Source organism: Ursus maritimus (assembly GCF_017311325.1).
Source record: "Ursus maritimus isolate PB19 chromosome X unlocalized genomic scaffold, ASM1731132v1 scaffold_X1, whole genome shotgun sequence".
NCBI lineage: Eukaryota > Metazoa > Chordata > Mammalia > Carnivora > Ursidae > Ursus > Ursus maritimus.
Genome location: NW_024423319.1, coordinates 76,057,437 through 76,074,037, shown reverse-complemented (window position 1 = coordinate 76,074,037; position 16,601 = coordinate 76,057,437).

Here is a 16,601-nt window from a genome sequence, read left to right as displayed (position 1 = left end):
AATAAAATAAAATAAAATAAAATAAAATAAAATAAAATAAAATAAAAATACCTGCAAAAAAACCCAAAACATAAAAAACAAAATAAAATTATTCTCTGTAAATAGCATATGGATGGATACCATAATTTGTTCATTGTTGTTGTTGTTTTTGATTGGTGCATTTAGCTCATTGACATTCACACTATTAAATGACATGAATTTAATGTCATTGTATCACCTGTAATGTCCCCATTTCTGTAGATTGTCTCTGTTTCTTTCTGTTTTATGTTACTTTGGGACTCTCTCTTCACTTACATGATCCTCCGTAATATTTCTTGCAGGGCTGGTTTAGCTATCACAAATTCTTTTAGTTTCTGTTTTTCCTGGAAGCTCTTTATCTCTCCTTACATTCTGAAAGACACACTTGCTGGATAAAGTATTCTTGGCTGCATGTTTTTCTCATTTAGTATCCTGAATATATCATGCCAGCCCTTTCTGGCCTCTCAGGTCTCTGTGGATAGATTTGCTGCCAATCTAATGTTCCTACCCCTGTAGGTTAAGGACCTCTTGTCTCAAGCTTCTCTCAGGATTTTCTTTTTATCTTTGAAATTTGCAGTTTTCACTATTATATGTCTGTATGTTGATCTAATTTTATTGATTTTGAGAAGAGTCCTCTCTACCTCTTGGACTTGAATGCTTGTTTCCTTACCCAGATTAGGGAAATTCTCAGCTATGATTTGCTGAAATACACCTTCTGGCCCTCTCTCTTTCTTTTCTCTCAGGGACTCCAATAAGTCTAATATTGTTTCATTTTATGGCATCACTGATTTCTCAAAGTCTCCCCTCATGGCCCCTTAGGTGCCTTTCTCTCTTTTCCTCAGCTTCCTTCCTTTCTACCTGTCTTCTATGTCACTTATTGTCTCTTCTGCCTCATTTACCCTAGCTGTTAGAGCATCCAATTTATGCTGCATCTCAGTTACAGAATTTTGAATTTTGCCCTTATTAAATTTCATTTCTCTACTAAGAGATTCTCTAGTGTCTTTTATGATTTTTTCAAACGTGCTATTAACTTTATAATTGTTATCCTGAATTCCAACTCCAACATTTTATTTACATCCCTATCAGTAACAGAGAGTATTACTTCTGGTTCTTTCGTTTGTTGTGAATTCTTCCTTCTAGTCATTTTGCCCAGAGAAGAATGAACAAGTGAACAAAATCAAATATATCAACCACTACCCAAAGGAAATCCACACTAGACAAATCCAAAGAGGTCAGAAAAAAAACAAAAAACAAAAACAAAAACAAAAAGGGGGGGGCACAATGGAAAGAGATAATATAATTCCCAGATACATAAAACACGGTGATCCACTTGGTCCTGGGTGTATTTTGATCTGTATGTTAGAAGACAGTAAATCCCAAAAGTGTGAAGAAAGCAAAACTAAATAATTACAAAAATAAAATTGAATACAGTGACAGGAATCCAAAAATGAAGAATATATCTATAAAATGTAAATGTAAAAAATGAAAGTTAAAAAAAGACTTAAAAAGAAAGAGTTGATAAAATAAGAAACTAGTTGAAAAGAAAAAAAAGAAAAGGAAAATTTTAAAATGAACTATAAACAAATCATGAGGAAAAAACCTCGAATTCTATATATTATTTTCCCTTAGCCCTGGAGATTTGCAGTCCTGTGTTCCTTGTAAACTTGTTGTTCCCCACTTGTTTCAGCTCATCTTCTGGGCGGAGTTGCAACTCCCCTTGCCTAGGGGCCAGGCTCAGTATGAGCTCCTGGTTGCTCTATATGGCTTCTGTTCCCTGCAGGCTTTCCATCCCTCTCTAGATGATGGAAACTAAAATGGCCATGCCCCAATATCACGCCCCAGGGCTGAGAGACTGTGGCCCCCTGTCTTCAGCAAACCCTCAGGGATAAGCAGTCTTCAATATTCTGTGTGCCAAACTTTGTATAATCCTGCAGTGCGTGCCCACACCAGTCCTCCCAGTGGAAGTCAGAGGGTCCCTTCATTTCTGTCATTTGCAGGACCCCCGGACAGTAAGCAATCGCCTGGCTGTGATTTCTCCTGCATTGCCCCTCCTGGGGGAAGGCAGAGGGCTACCGCTCTTCTGTCTTTGCAGTTCCCCCACACTGCAGTGGTTGCCTGGTGAAGTGCACTCCCATGCTGCCCCTCCCATGGGAAGGCAGATGGCCACTGCTTTTCTATTCCTTGCAGGGCCCCAGCCTGAGAGCTGTCACCCAATCATGCTGCATCTCAAGGTTTATGGCCAACTGAGCTGAGAGCCCCTTCCTGGGCTCACTGACCTTCACCTGTTTCTCCACTCCAATTCTCCGGGTATCTGCCTACTCAGGCAACCCTATTCTTTATGTGACCTCAGGGATCTTGAGACCACACTGTCCCACCTAGGATTCTCTGCTGCTACACCACCTGGCAGGACGTCTCTCACTGGAGCAGATTTCAAAATGTTCTGATATTGCAATCTGGGTCTATATCACTTTCTGGTATGCAACTTACAAAGCTTCCTTCCCCCTGCCAATTATCATCTGATGTAACCCATCATATTCACATCTTCACACTGCCTACCTTGCAAAAAGTGACCACTTTTCTATTTGTAAAATTCCAGCAATTATTTTCTTACATCTCAGGTTGAATTTGTAGGTGTTCAGAATGATTTGATAGTTATCTTGCTAAATTCAAGAGACCAGATGAGACAAGGTCCCCTACTCTTCCATTATCTTGCCTCAACATTACTTTGGCTCTTCAGGGTCTTTTATTTTCCATGCAAATTTTAGAATTGTTTGTTCCAGCTTTGTGAAAAATGATGGTGGTATTTGGAAAAGGATTGCATTGAATGTATAGATCGCTGTGGGGAGTACACATATTTTAACAGTATTTGTTCTTCCAGTCCATGAACATGGAATATTTCTCCATATTTTTGTCTTCTTCAACTTCTTTCATATGTTTTCTATAATTTTCAAAGTACAGATTTTTCACCTCTTTGGTCAGGTTTATTCCAAGGTATCTTATGATTTTTTGTGTAATTATAAATGGGATCAATGCCTTGAATTCTCTTTCTGCCACTGCATTATTGGTGTATAGAAATGCAACAGATTTCTGTGCATTGATGTTATATCCTCTGAGTTTGTGGAATTCCTGTATGAGTTCTAGCAGTATTTTAGTGGAGTCTTTTGTGTTTTCTACATAGAGTATCTTCTCATCTGCAAAGAGTGAATGTTTGACTTCTTCTGTGCTAAATCTGGATGCAATTTATTTGTTTGTTTATTTATTTATTTTTGTCTGATTGCAGAGGCTAGAACTTCCAGTATTAGGTTAAACACCCATGGTGAGAGTGAGCATGCCTAATGTGTTCCTCACCATAGTGGAAAATCTCTGTTTTTCCCCATTGAGGATGATATTAGCTGTGGGTCTTTCATATATGGCTTTTATGATATTGAGGTATGTTCCTCTTATCTTTACTTTTTTGAGGCTTTTTTATCAAGAAAGTATGGCGTATTTTTTCAAATGCTTTTTCTGCATTTATTGAGATAATCACATTGTTCTTTTCCTTTCTTTTATTATGGTTGTATATCACACTGATGGATTTGCAGATGTTGAACCAACCTTGCAGCCCAGGAATAAATCCCACTTGGTCATGTTGAATAATCCTTTTAATGTAATTTTGGATCCAATCAGCTAGTATCTTCTTGAGAATCTTGGCATCCATATTCATCACGGATATTGGTCTATAATTCTCCTTTTTAGTGGGGTCTTTTTTTTAAGATTTTATTTATTTGAGAGAGAGAGAGAGACAGCTAGTGAGAGAGGGAACACAAGCAGGGGGAGTGGGAGAGGAAGAAGCAGGCTCCCATAGGAAGAGCCCGACGTGGGGCTTGATCCCAGAACCCTGGGATCACGCCCCGAGCCGAAGGCAGACGCCTAATGACTGAGCCACCCAGGTGCCCCTTTAGTGGGGTCTTTGTCTGATTTGGGGATCAGTGTAATGCTGGCCTCATAGAATGAGTTCGGAAATTTTTCTTCTATTTCTATTTTTTGGAACAGTTTGAGAAGAATAGGTAGTAATTCTTTTTTAAATGTCTGGCAGAATTCTCCTGGGAAGCCATCTAACCTTGGATTCTTGTTTGTTGGGAGATTTTTTATTATGATTCAATTTGTTTGCTGGTTATGGTTTTGCTCAGGTTTTCTATTTCTTCTTATTTCAGTTTTGGTAATTTATATATTTCTAGGAATTCATCCATTTCTTCCTGATTGCCCATTTTTTGGCATATAATTGCTTATAATACACACTTACATTTGTTGGTATTTCTGTGGTGTTGGTTGTGATATTGCTTCTTTCACTCATAATTTTATCTTTTGGGTACTTTTTCTTTTCTTTTGATAAGTCCAATAAGAGATTATCAGTTTTGTTAATTTTTTCAAAGAACCAGTTCCTAGATTCTATGATCTTTTCTACTGATTTTTTAAATTTCTATATCATTGATTTTATTTCCCTTCTTCTGCTGCATTTAGGCTTTATTTTCTGTTCATTTTCCAGCTGCTTTAGGTATAAGGTTACATTGTGTATTTGAAATTTTTCTTGCTTCTTGAGGAAGGCCAGTATTGCTATATACTTTCCTCTTAAGACTGCTTTTGTTACTCCCAAAGGTTTTGGACTGCCATGTTTTCATTTCATTTGTTTCTGTGTTTTTAAATTATTCTTTAATATCCTGGTTGACCTATTCATTCCTTAATAGAATTTTCTTTAACCTCCTTCTTTAACATCTCTTCCTTCCAAATTTTTTCTTGTGGTTGACTTCAAGTTTCATAACTTTGTGGTTGGAAAATATGCATGGTACAATCTCAAACTTTTTGTACTTGTTGACTTCTGGTTTGTGACCTGGTATGTGATCTATTCTGGAGAATGTTCCTTGTGCATTCAAAATGAATGTGTATTCTGATGCTTTAGGATGAAATGCTCCAAATATTTCTGTTAAGTCCATCTGGGCCAGTGAATCATTAAAACCCTTCTTTCATTGTTTGTCTTCTGCTTTTATTATCTGTCCATTGCTGTGAGTGGTGTATTAATGTCCCCCAGTATTACTGTATGTTATCAATGAGTTTCTTTAAGTTTGTTATTAACTAACTTATATATTTGGTTGCTCCCAATTTGGAGGCATAAATCTTTACAATTTTTAGGTGTTCTTGTTGGATCAATTCCTTTATATAGTGTTCTTTTTAACCTCTTATTACAGTCTTTGGTTCAAAATGGAGAGCGTCTGATATAAGGATGTCTACTCCAGCTTTCTTTTGTAATCCATTAACATGATAAATTGTTCTCCATGCCTTCACTTACAATCTAGAGGTGACTTTGTGTCTAAAATGAGTCTCTCGTAAGCAGCATATTCAATGAACTGTTGTTGTTGTTGTTATTTTAATCCATTCTGACACCCTGTTTTTTGATTGAAGACTTAGCCCATTTATATTCAGAGTAATTGCTGATTGATGTGAATTTATTGTCATTGTATTACCTGTAAAGTCCCTGTTCCCATAGATTGTCTCTGTTCCTTTCTAGTCTTTGTGATTTTTGGTCTCTCTTTCCCACTCAATGGGTCCCGTTTAATATTCTTGCAATGCTGGTTTAGTTTTCACAAACTCCTTCAGTTATTTTGTTTTGTTTGTCTTGGAAACTATCTCTCCTATTCTGAATGACAGCCCTACTAGATAAAGTATTTGTGGCTGAATATTTTTCACGTTTAGCACATTGACTCTATCATTCCAGTCTTTTTTGGCCTACCAGCTCTCTGTGGCTAGATCTCCTGCTATCCTTATCTGTTACAAAGACCTAGTAAGTTAAGGACGTTTTTTCCTTAGCTGCTTTCAGAATTCTGAAAATACAGAATTCTTTGTATTTTGAACTTTCACTATGATATGTCTTGGTGTTGAACTGTTTTTGTTGATATTGAGGAGAGTTCTCTGTGCTTTTTGGACTTGAATGCCTATTTCCTTCCCCAGATTAAATTTTATCAGCTCTAATTTGTTCAAATATGCCTCTGCCCCCTTTCTTGATCCTGTTTTGAGACTCCAATAATACAGATATTATTTCACTTTATGGAATCACCATTTCCCTAAGTATACCTTGGTGATCTAATAGGTTTCTTTCCCTCTTCAGCTTCATTATTTTCCATATTTTTATCTTTTATATCAGGTATTCTCTCCTCTGCTTCTTCAGTCCTCATTGTGACTATATGCAGTCTGTTTTGCATCTCAGTTATAACTTTTTTTTTTAAATTTCAGACTGACTACTTTTTAGGTCATTTATCTCTGCAGCAAGGGTTTCTCTGTGTCTTCTAAGCTTTTTTAAGTCCAACTAGTAGTCTTATGACTGTTGATCTAAATTATTGTTCAGATATATTGCTTATATCTGCTTTGAGCAAGTCGCTGGCTGTGATACCATCCTGACCTTTCTTTGGGGAGAATTACTCTCTCTTGTCATTTTGGCTGAGTTTCTATCTTTTGCATGTTATAAGAGCTTATTATATTCCCTGGATCTCATTGTAATGCTGTACTACAAAGAGGTCATACACTTTCCAGGGCCTAGTACTTCAGGTCATGTTTCTAGTGTATGCTGTGTGCACTCTGCTGTTGTTTTAGCTGCTCTTTTCTACCAGTCAGTCATCTGCAGAGTTTCTCCTTGCTTGCATTGGGTAATGTTTGGATCTTTATCTAGGTGTGCTTCAATTTGTTGAAAAAAAAAAAAACCCTGGGGGGGGGCAAGAAAGAAAGGAAGAGAAAAGCCTGCTGCAAAAAAAAAAAAAAAGATAAAAGGATAAGGAACTATTGTATTGGCACAAAAACAGACACATAGATCAATAGAACAGAATACAGACCCCAGAAATGTACCCTCAACACTATGGTCAACTAATCTTTGACAAAGCATGAAAGAACATCTGATGGACACAAGGCAGTCTCTTCAATAAATGGTGTTGGGAAAATGGGACAACCACATGCAGAAGAATGAAACTAGACCATTCTCTTACACCATACACAAAGGTAAACTCAAAATTGATCAAAGATCTAAATGTGAGACAGGAATTCATCAAAATCCTAGAGAAGAACATAGACAGTAACCTCTTTGACATTGGCCACGGCAACTTCTTTCAAGACACATCTCTAAAGGCAAGGGAAACAAAAGCAAAAATGAACTTTTGGGACTTCATCAAGATAAAAAGCTTTTGCACAGCAAAGGAAACAGTCCACAAAACTAAGAGCAAGCTACGGAATGGGAAAAGATATTTGCAAATGAAATGTTTCTCTTGCCTTTAGAGAAGTGTCTTGCAAGAAGTTGCAGTCTCCAAGGTCAAAGAGATTGCTGTCTATGTTCTTCTCTAGGATTTTGATGAATTCCTGTCTCACATTGAGGTCTTTCATCCATTTTCAGTTTATCTTTGTGTATGGTGTAAGATATGATCTACTTTAATTCTTCTGTATGTAGTTGTCCAATTTTCCCAGTACCATTTATTGAATAGCCTGTATTGTTTCCATTGGATATTCTTTCCTGCTTTGTTGAAGATTAGTTGACCATAGCATTGAGGGTCCATTTCTGGGCTCTATATTCTTTTTTGGGGGGCTCTCTATTTTTTTCCATTGATCTATGTGTGTTTTTGTGCCAATAGTATGCTGTCTTGATGATTCCAGCTTTGTAATATAGCTTGAAGTCAGACATTGTGACGCCACCAGCTTTGGTTTTTCTTTTTCAATGTTCCTTGGAAATTTCAGGGTCTTTTCTGGATCCACAAAATTTTAGGAGTATTTGTCCCAGGTCTGTGAAAAATGTTGATGGTATTTTGATAGGGGTTTCACATAATGTGTAGATTGCAATGGGCAGCATAGACATTTTAGCAATGTTTTTCTTCCAACCCATGAGCATGGAATGTCTTTCTATCTCTTTGTGTCTTCCTCAATTTCTTTCATAAGTGTTCTTTAGTTTCTAGAGTACAGATCTTTTATCTCCTTGGTTAGGCTTTTTCCTAAGTATCTTATGATTTTTGATGCTATTGTAAATGGGATTGAATCCTTACTCTCTCTTTCTTCAGGCAAATTGTTAGTGTATAGCAATGCAACTGGTTTCTGTGCATTGATTTTATATTCTGCCATGTTGCTGAATTCCTGTATGAGTTCTAGCAATTTTGGGGAGGATTCTTTTGGCTTTTCCATATAAAGTATCGTCTCATCTGCGAAGAGAGAGTGTTTGACTTCTTTGCCAATTTGAATCCCTTTCATTTCTTTTTGTTATCTGACTGCTAAGGCTAGGACTTCTAGTACTATGTTCAATTGTGTTCCTGACCTTAAACGAAAAGCTCTGTTTTTCCACATTTAGAATGACATTCACTATGGGATTTTCAGACAGCTTTAATGATATTGAAGTATGTTCTTTCTATCCCTATACTTTGAAAAATGTTAATCAAGAAAGGATGGTGTATTTTGTCAAATGCTTTTTCTGCATCAATTGAGATCATACAGTTTTTTTGTCTCTTTTTTTTTAATTAATGTGCTCTATGATGTTGATTGCTTTGTGTATGTTGAACATGCTTGCATCGCAGGAATAAATCTCACCTGGTCGTGGTGCATCATCCTTTTAATGTACTGTTGGATCCTATTGTCTAAGGTCTTGTTGAGTATTTTGGCAACCATATTTATCTGGGATATTGGTCTATAATTCTCTTTTTTGATGGCATCTTTGTCTGCTTTTGGGATCAGAATAATGCTGGCCCCATAGAACAAGATTGGAAGTTTTCTTTCCATTTCTATTTTTTGAACCAGCTTCAGTAGAATAGGAATTATTTCTTCTTTAAATGTTTGGTAGACTTCCCTTAGGAAGCTATCTGGCCCTGGCCTCTTGTTTTTTGGGAGGTTTTTGATAACTTCTTCAATTATCTTGCTGGCTATTTGTCTGTTCAGACCTCCATTTCTTCCTGTTTCAGTCTTGGTTGTTTATAAGTTTCCAGGAATGCATTCATTTTTTCCAGATTGCATAGTTTGTTGTCATATAGTTGCTGATAATGTGTTCTAACAATTTTCTCTATTTCCTTTGTCATGATCTCTCCCCTTTCATTCATGATTTTATTAGTTTGGGTCATTTCTCTTTTCTTTTGCAGAAGTCTGGCCAGGGGTTTACAAATCTTATTAATTCTTTCAAGGAATCATCTTCTATTCTCATTAATCTGTTCTGTTCCTCTGGTTTCTATTTCATTGATTTCTACTCTAACCTTTATTATTTCTCTTCTCCTGCCTGGTTTAGGCTTTATGTGCTGTTCTTTCTCCAGGTCCTTTAGGTGTAAGGTTAGCTTGTGCAATTGGGATTTTTCTAATTGTTTTGAGAGTCTTGGATGGCTATGTACTTCCCTCTAAGGACCACCATTGCACTATCCCATAGACTTTGAAGTGATGTTTTCATTTTCATTAGTTTCCATGATTTTTTTAAGTTCTTATTTAATTTCCTGGTTGACCCATTCATTCTTTAGCAGGATGCTCTTTAACCTCCAAGTCTTAGAGTTCCTTCCAATTTTTTTCTTGTAATTGAGTTCCACTGTCAAAACATTGTCGTCTGAAAACATGCAGGGATAATCTCAATCTTTTGGTATTGGCTGAGACCTGATTTTTGACCCAGTATATGATCTATTCTGGATAACATTCCATTCGCACTCGAAAAGAATGAGTATTCTATTATTTTAGGATAGACTGTTCTGTATATATCTCTGATGTCCATCTGGTCCAATGTGTCATTTGATGCTCTTGTTTCTTTGTTGATCTTCTGCTTAGATAATCTGTCCATTGCTGTGAGTGGGGTGTAGAATTCTTCTACCATTAATGTATTATTATCTATATATTTCTTTACTTTGGTTATTAATTGCTTGATGTAATTGGCTGCTCCCATGTTGGCAGCATAGACTTTAACAATTGTTAGATATTCTTGTTGGATAGACCCTTTTCATATGATATAGTGTTCCTCTTCATCTCTTACTACAGTCTTTGGTTTAAAATCTAATTTGTCTGATAGGAGAATGGCTACTCCAGCTTTCTTTTGCAGTCCATTGGCATGGGAAATAGGTCTGCATCCTCTCACTTTCAAACTGGAGGTGACTTTATTAAAGTTCAAAATGAGTCTCTTGTAGATAACATATTGATGGGTTTGCTTTTTTATCTAGTCTGAAACCCTGTGTCTTTTGATTGGAACATTCAGCCCATTTACATTCAGAGTAACAATGGAATGATACGAATTTAGTACCATTGCTTTGCCAGGAAAGTCCTTGTTTCTGTAGATTGTCTCTGTTTCTCTCTTGTCTATGTTACCTGTGGGGTCTCTCTTCCCTCACAGTATCCCCCTTATTCTTTCAATTTCTGACTGTCTTGAAAGCTCTTTATCTCTGTCTGCTCTGAATGATGGCCTTGCTGAATAAAGTATTCTTGGCTGCAGGTTCTTTTCATTTAGTACCCCGTGTATATTTTGCGAGCCCTTTCTCACCTACCAGGTTTCTGTAGATAGGTCTGATGTTATTCTGATATTCCTCCTTCTGTACATAAGGAATCTCTTTTCCCTAGCTGCTCTCAAGATACTTTCCTTGGCTTTAAGATTTGTAGGCGTCACTATTACATGTTGGGGTTTGATCTTTCTTTATTGATTTTGGAGGAGGTCCTCTCTGTCTCTTGGACATGGATGCTTGCTTCCTTCCCCAGATGAGGGAAGTTCTCAGCCAAGATTTGCTCTAATATACCTTGTAGCCCTCTCTCTCTCTCTGCCCCCTCTGGGATCTGGATATTATGAACATTGGTTCATTTCAAGGTATCATTAAACTCTTGAAGCCTTTCTTCATGGGATGTTACCTGTCGTTCTCTCTTTTCCTCAACTTCCTTCCTTTCCATCAGCCTGTTCTCTAGATCACTTATTTTCTCTTCTGCCTCATTCACCCTAGCTGTTAGAACATCCAATTTAGACTGCATCTCATTCATAGCATTTTTAAGTTCGGCCTGATTATATCACATTTCTGCACTTAGAGATGGTTTATTGTCATTTATGTTATTTTCAAGCCTAGACATTATTTGTATAATTGCTAACCTGAATTCTATCTCTGACATCTTGCTTATACCCATATCCATTTGCTCTGTGGCAGAAGATGTTGCCTCTGCTTTTTTCCTTTGTTGTGAGTTCCTCCTCCTAGTAATTCTGTCCAGTGAAAGATGGGTGAGCAAATGAAGAGAGTCCAAAATATCAACCACGACTCAAGGAAAATGCCCTCTAGAAAAGATCCGAAGTGTTCTAAAGCCACCACAGATATGCAAAAAAAGTCAAACTGAAACAAAACTATTAAAAAGGGGGGGGGTGAGACTATAATCTCACAGGGGAGGCAAAGCAGGGTGATCTGCTTGGTTCTGAGTGTATTTTGGTCTGTGTGTTAGACGACACTCTATCCCAACATTGTGAAGAAAGCAGAACTTATATATAGAAAAATAAAATTGAATAGAATGAGAAAAGGACTAGCATGAGGCATAAATCTATAAAATGTAGATGTGAAAAAATAAAATTTAAAAAGTGTTTTAAAAACATATAAAAACATAAGCTGGAAAATAAGAATCTATTTGAAACTGGAAAAGGGTTAAAAAAATGTAAAATTTTAGCCTGAAGGATAAAGGAGTTGTGAGGAAATACTCAAGCTCAATATATTATTTTCCCCTGGTGCTGGAGTTTTATAGTCCCATGGGATCCATAAGCTTGTCATTCACCTGTTCTTCTAGTCTGTCTTCTGGGGGAGGGGCCTGCTCTGTGGCTTCTCAGGTGTCTCTGCCAGGGTGGAGTTTCCCCACCCTTTGTCAGGGGAATGGGCTTAATAGGAGCTGGTCCTCTGTGGGGCTTTTTTTCTCCAGTGGCTTTCTGTGTCTCTTCATATGGTCAGGGCAAAAATGGCCATTCCAGTATCTCTGGCCCAGAGCTGCAAGATCGCAGTCTCCCCTCTTAAGAAAACCCTCCAGGTCAATCCCTCTTACGTGTGCGCCAAACCCACAGAATCCCATGGTTCTCCCCTACTACAGTTCGCCCCAGGGGGAGTCCCTGGGGCAAGTGACACTTTGCTTTGTTCTCTGCAACTGCAAGCAGTTGTGGGCTCATGCAAACACCTCGCACCACTGCTTCCAGGTCATGGCTGGGTGCCACCCTACTGTCCTTTCCAGGGCCACTGCCCCCCTGAAAGTGGTTGCCTGGTCATGGGCACAGCCGTTTTGACATTCCCAGGGGTTGGTAACTGCTGGCCCACACATTCCAGTCTTTTTCTGGGTGCTCAGGCAAAGAGCAGTCTCCCTACTGGCCCAGCTCATGGTTTATCGTGCCTGGAGCTGAGTGTCCCTTCTGGGCTCACTGACCATAACCAGTTTCTCCACTCTGCTGCTTGGGCATTCTATTGGTTCAGGCACCCCCATTCTTTCTGTGTCTTCTGGGATCCTAAGACCACAGTGACCTACCTAGAATTCTGCCTTTTCCATCTCCCGAGCCCCTTTCAGAAAGGGATGTGTGTCACTGCAGCAGATTTCTAAGGGTTCCAATTTTGTGCTCCAGTGTTATATCACTTTCCAGTAGCCAGCTTATGGAGGCTCCCTCCCCCCTCTGGTTATCTTCCAATATTTCCCCTCAGATTCACGTCTCTGGACTTCCTACCTTGCAAAATGCAGTCGTTCTATTGCTTGTAGAGTTCCACATACATTTTCTTACATCTTTGGCTGAATTGGTGGGTGTTCAGAATGGTTTGATAGATATCCAGCTAAATTCATGGGACCAGATGAAATGAGCTCTGCTTCTCTTCTGCCATCTTACCCCCTTCCAGTTAAATTCATCTTTGAACTCTATTTTCTGTCTCCTTCTGGGACCTCATAATGCATATAAAATTAACTTTATATTGTTCTGTAAATCAAATAGGCTTTCTTCACTCTTTTTCATTATTTTTTTTCTGTTTTTTGCTCTGAGTGGATAATTTCAAGTGACTTATTTTAGAGTGAGACCAGTAATTCTTTATTCTGCATGATTGTGTTTACTCTTTAAGCTCTTTATTGCTTTTTTCAGTTCAGTCATTTTATTCTTCATCTCCAGGATTTCGGTTTGGTTCTTTTTTATGGTTTCTCATTCTTTACTAATCTCATTTTCTTTATATATTGTTTCCCTAATTTCGTTTAGTTGTCTATCCATGTTTTTTTTGTAACTCGTTGAGCTACTTTAAGACAATTATTTTGAATTATTTGTCAAGCATTTTACTTATGCATGTCCATTTCTTCTCCCCCACCCCATTTCTTTATGGTTGGTTACTGGAGCTTTATTAGTGTCCTTTGGTGGTATCATATTTGCCTTATTCTTCATGTTCCATGTAGCTTTGCATTTGTTGTCTGTTCATTTGAAGGAGCAGGCACCTTTTCCACCTGGTTTTGGCGGTAAAAAACTTCTCCTGTCCAATAGGATTGCCTCTAGGAATCATGGTCATATGGGACTGCAGCCACATCCTGCAGATGCTGATGGTTCCACAGTTGGGTCTGTGATTGATAGGCTTGCTACCAGGGATTTTTTCACATCTTTCTCCAGGGGACAAATTTAGTGGTGTGGGGCTTTGAACCCCTGATAGCAGGAAAGACAAGAAGGTTGATAAGGAAAGGCTGGGAGAGAGGGAGAGGGAAAGGGAGGTGAGTCATTTATTTGAAATAATTATTTCATATAGGCATGGGGTTAGAGGCACTGATACAGGAATTTCTCCTTGAACTAACTTTGGAGAGCTATGTTGGGGAATTCTTCAACAGCATAAAAGCAAGAAAGTGTTAGGGTTTCCTTCTTTTTGTTTGTTACAGCTTTATTGAAATATAATTTACACAACAAAATTCATCCTTTAAAAAGTATATAAGTCAGTGCTTTTTAGTATATTCACAGAATTGTGAAGCCATCAACACATTTAATCTAAATCATTTTCATCACCCATCGCAAAAGAAATACTTTACCCATTAACAGTCACTCCTTGTCCACTTCCCAGCTCCTGGCAATCTATTTCTTGTCTCTATGGATTTGCCTATTTTGGACATTTCATAGGAATAAAATCAAACAAAATCTTTTGAGTCTGACTTCTCTCATATAGTATGATGTTTCTAGGTTTCATCCATGTTGTAGCATGTACCAGAATTTTTTTTCTTTTTATGGTTGAATAATATTCCATTACAGGAATATATTACATTTTGTTCACTCATTCATCAACTGATGGATATTTGGTTTGTTTCCACCTTTGGCAATTATTAATAAATGTTCATAAACATGTTCTATGAACATTTATGTACAAATTTGTGTGTAGACATGTTTTCATTTCTTTATGGCATGTACCTATGAGTGGACTTGCTGCTGGATTATATGTAACTCTACATCAAGCTTTTTGAGGAACTCAGGCCCAACTTTTAACAATTTGATTTCTACTATGCCCTAGGCATTGTGTTAAGTGTTTTCCATGTTAGTTGTAAAGTGATTTTCTCCTTACAACAATTATGTAATTACTAACGATTCTTTTCTCATTTAATAGATGGGGAAACTGAGGCTCAGAGAGGTGATGTCATCTGCTTATTGTCCCACAGCTAGGGAGTGAATGATGGAGCTGGGATTTGAACCCAAGTAGTCTGGCTCCAAAGTTCTTGGAGGAGGATATGGCTATGTAGAAATAAAACAATTCTTGCTCCAAAAAATGATGACTTCAGATTAGCATATCCATTTTTTACTGGAAGTTTGGATTTTGGCTTTCATTGACCAAAAGTGGTTTAAAGCGCAAACCCTATAACCAATATGTGCCTCAGTTACCTCATATGCAAAATGATTAAATAATGGCACTTTTCTCATAGGGCTGTTGTAAGGATTAAATTGACTCAATGTATGTAAGTGCTTAGAATAGAACTAGTATATATGGTAAGTGCTCAGTAAATCTTAAATAAATGTGGCCCAGTGCTGTTTCAACTTTTGGATCATGCACTCCATTAGTAAAACATTTCTGAGCACACTTTCCCAATGTAAGTTTACTTATTATAAATTATAATTATGTACTACTGACAATCTATATTGGCACAGCTTAAGTTTCTTCTTATTTTTCAGATAATAGGGAAATTTTAATATTTTTTCCTGTATTCCCCATGAATAATCTTGTGTGCTTCACCTAGTACCAGATGGGGCACCCAAGCCTAAGTGGGAGCAGAAGTGACTTACTCCAGGTTCTCTAGTACTGCTATGATACAGGGAGGTTGGGCCTATATCTTTTATGTAGGTAGGGAAAGGGCTAGGTGCAGGCAAGGTGAAAAAGAGACTTTAAATGTTACAAGCATGAGCTCTTTCTCTTAGGGGTTTCCTCAGAGGGAAGGGAAGTACCTGGTTACCCATAAAATAATAAGAGTGGTTTCCATTTTATAGACATTAAAAGGAATGATCTCAATCTTTCTCTGGGTAGGTATAAAGTCCAGGTGAGTGCCAGATGTGATGAGCTCTTTTTATTTCTCAGAACTGAACAGCAGAAGAGTCTAGGAAAGGTCCCCTGTCTCAGCCATGTTGGGCTTCCAGCCTCAATGAGCACTGAGGACATGCTGAGTCCAAACGTGATAGAGTAAAACTCTCAAGATAGCTTTGTACAATTTTGCTCTCTTTCCAGGGCACAGGGAGCTGGACAGGGCTCTAGCAGCCTTTGAGTCACCATCTTCAGTTTACAGAAGAGGGAACTATGATCCTGAAAAACTTCCTTCCTTCCTTCCCTTCCTTGAACTTCACATTTATTTAGTGTAATAATAATAATAACAGCCTTCATTTTATTGAGCTATTGTAGATGCTTGACATGTATTAACTTATTTTTTCCTAATAATAAATCTTTATGAAGGTCAGAAATTCTTTTGACCTCAAGTAACATAAAAATCATCTAACTATGACTTCATTAAATTGGAGTTTCTTTTCTTCACACAGTAACAGTCCAGAGGTAAGTGGTTGCTGCTTATTTCTGTAGTTTACTGATGTCATCAGGGACCTAGTCATCTCTTCTCATCTTTCCTTGCTACCAGCCTTAGCATATAGCTCTTTAGACTCATGCTTGCTATTTCATGTTCACAGATGGATGTCCCAGCCCCAGGCATCATATCTACACTCAAAGTAGGGAGAAGAAGGGAGGTGTTGGTACCAGCCATATTTCTCTCTTTATCAGGAGAGTAAAAGATTTATCAGAAACTAGCCCCGTACCAGCAGACTTTCTCTTATATTTCTTTATCAGATGCAGTTATATGGCTACCTCTTGCTGCATGAGAAGCTGGAAAAATGGTACTTAACTGAGCACATTGTTGTTTCAAACAAATTTGGGGTTCAAGTTGCAGATAAGAAGGTATAAATGCATACTAATGGCCATTAACAGTTTTTCAGTCATAGAGAAATAGTACTATAATCCCTATTTTACAAATAGGGAAACTGAGGTGAAATAGTTAAGTAACTTACCCAAAGTCACATAACCAACACACAGTAGAACCAGGATTTGATGAGCACTGGGTATTATACGAAAGTAATGAATCATTGAACACTATATCAAAAA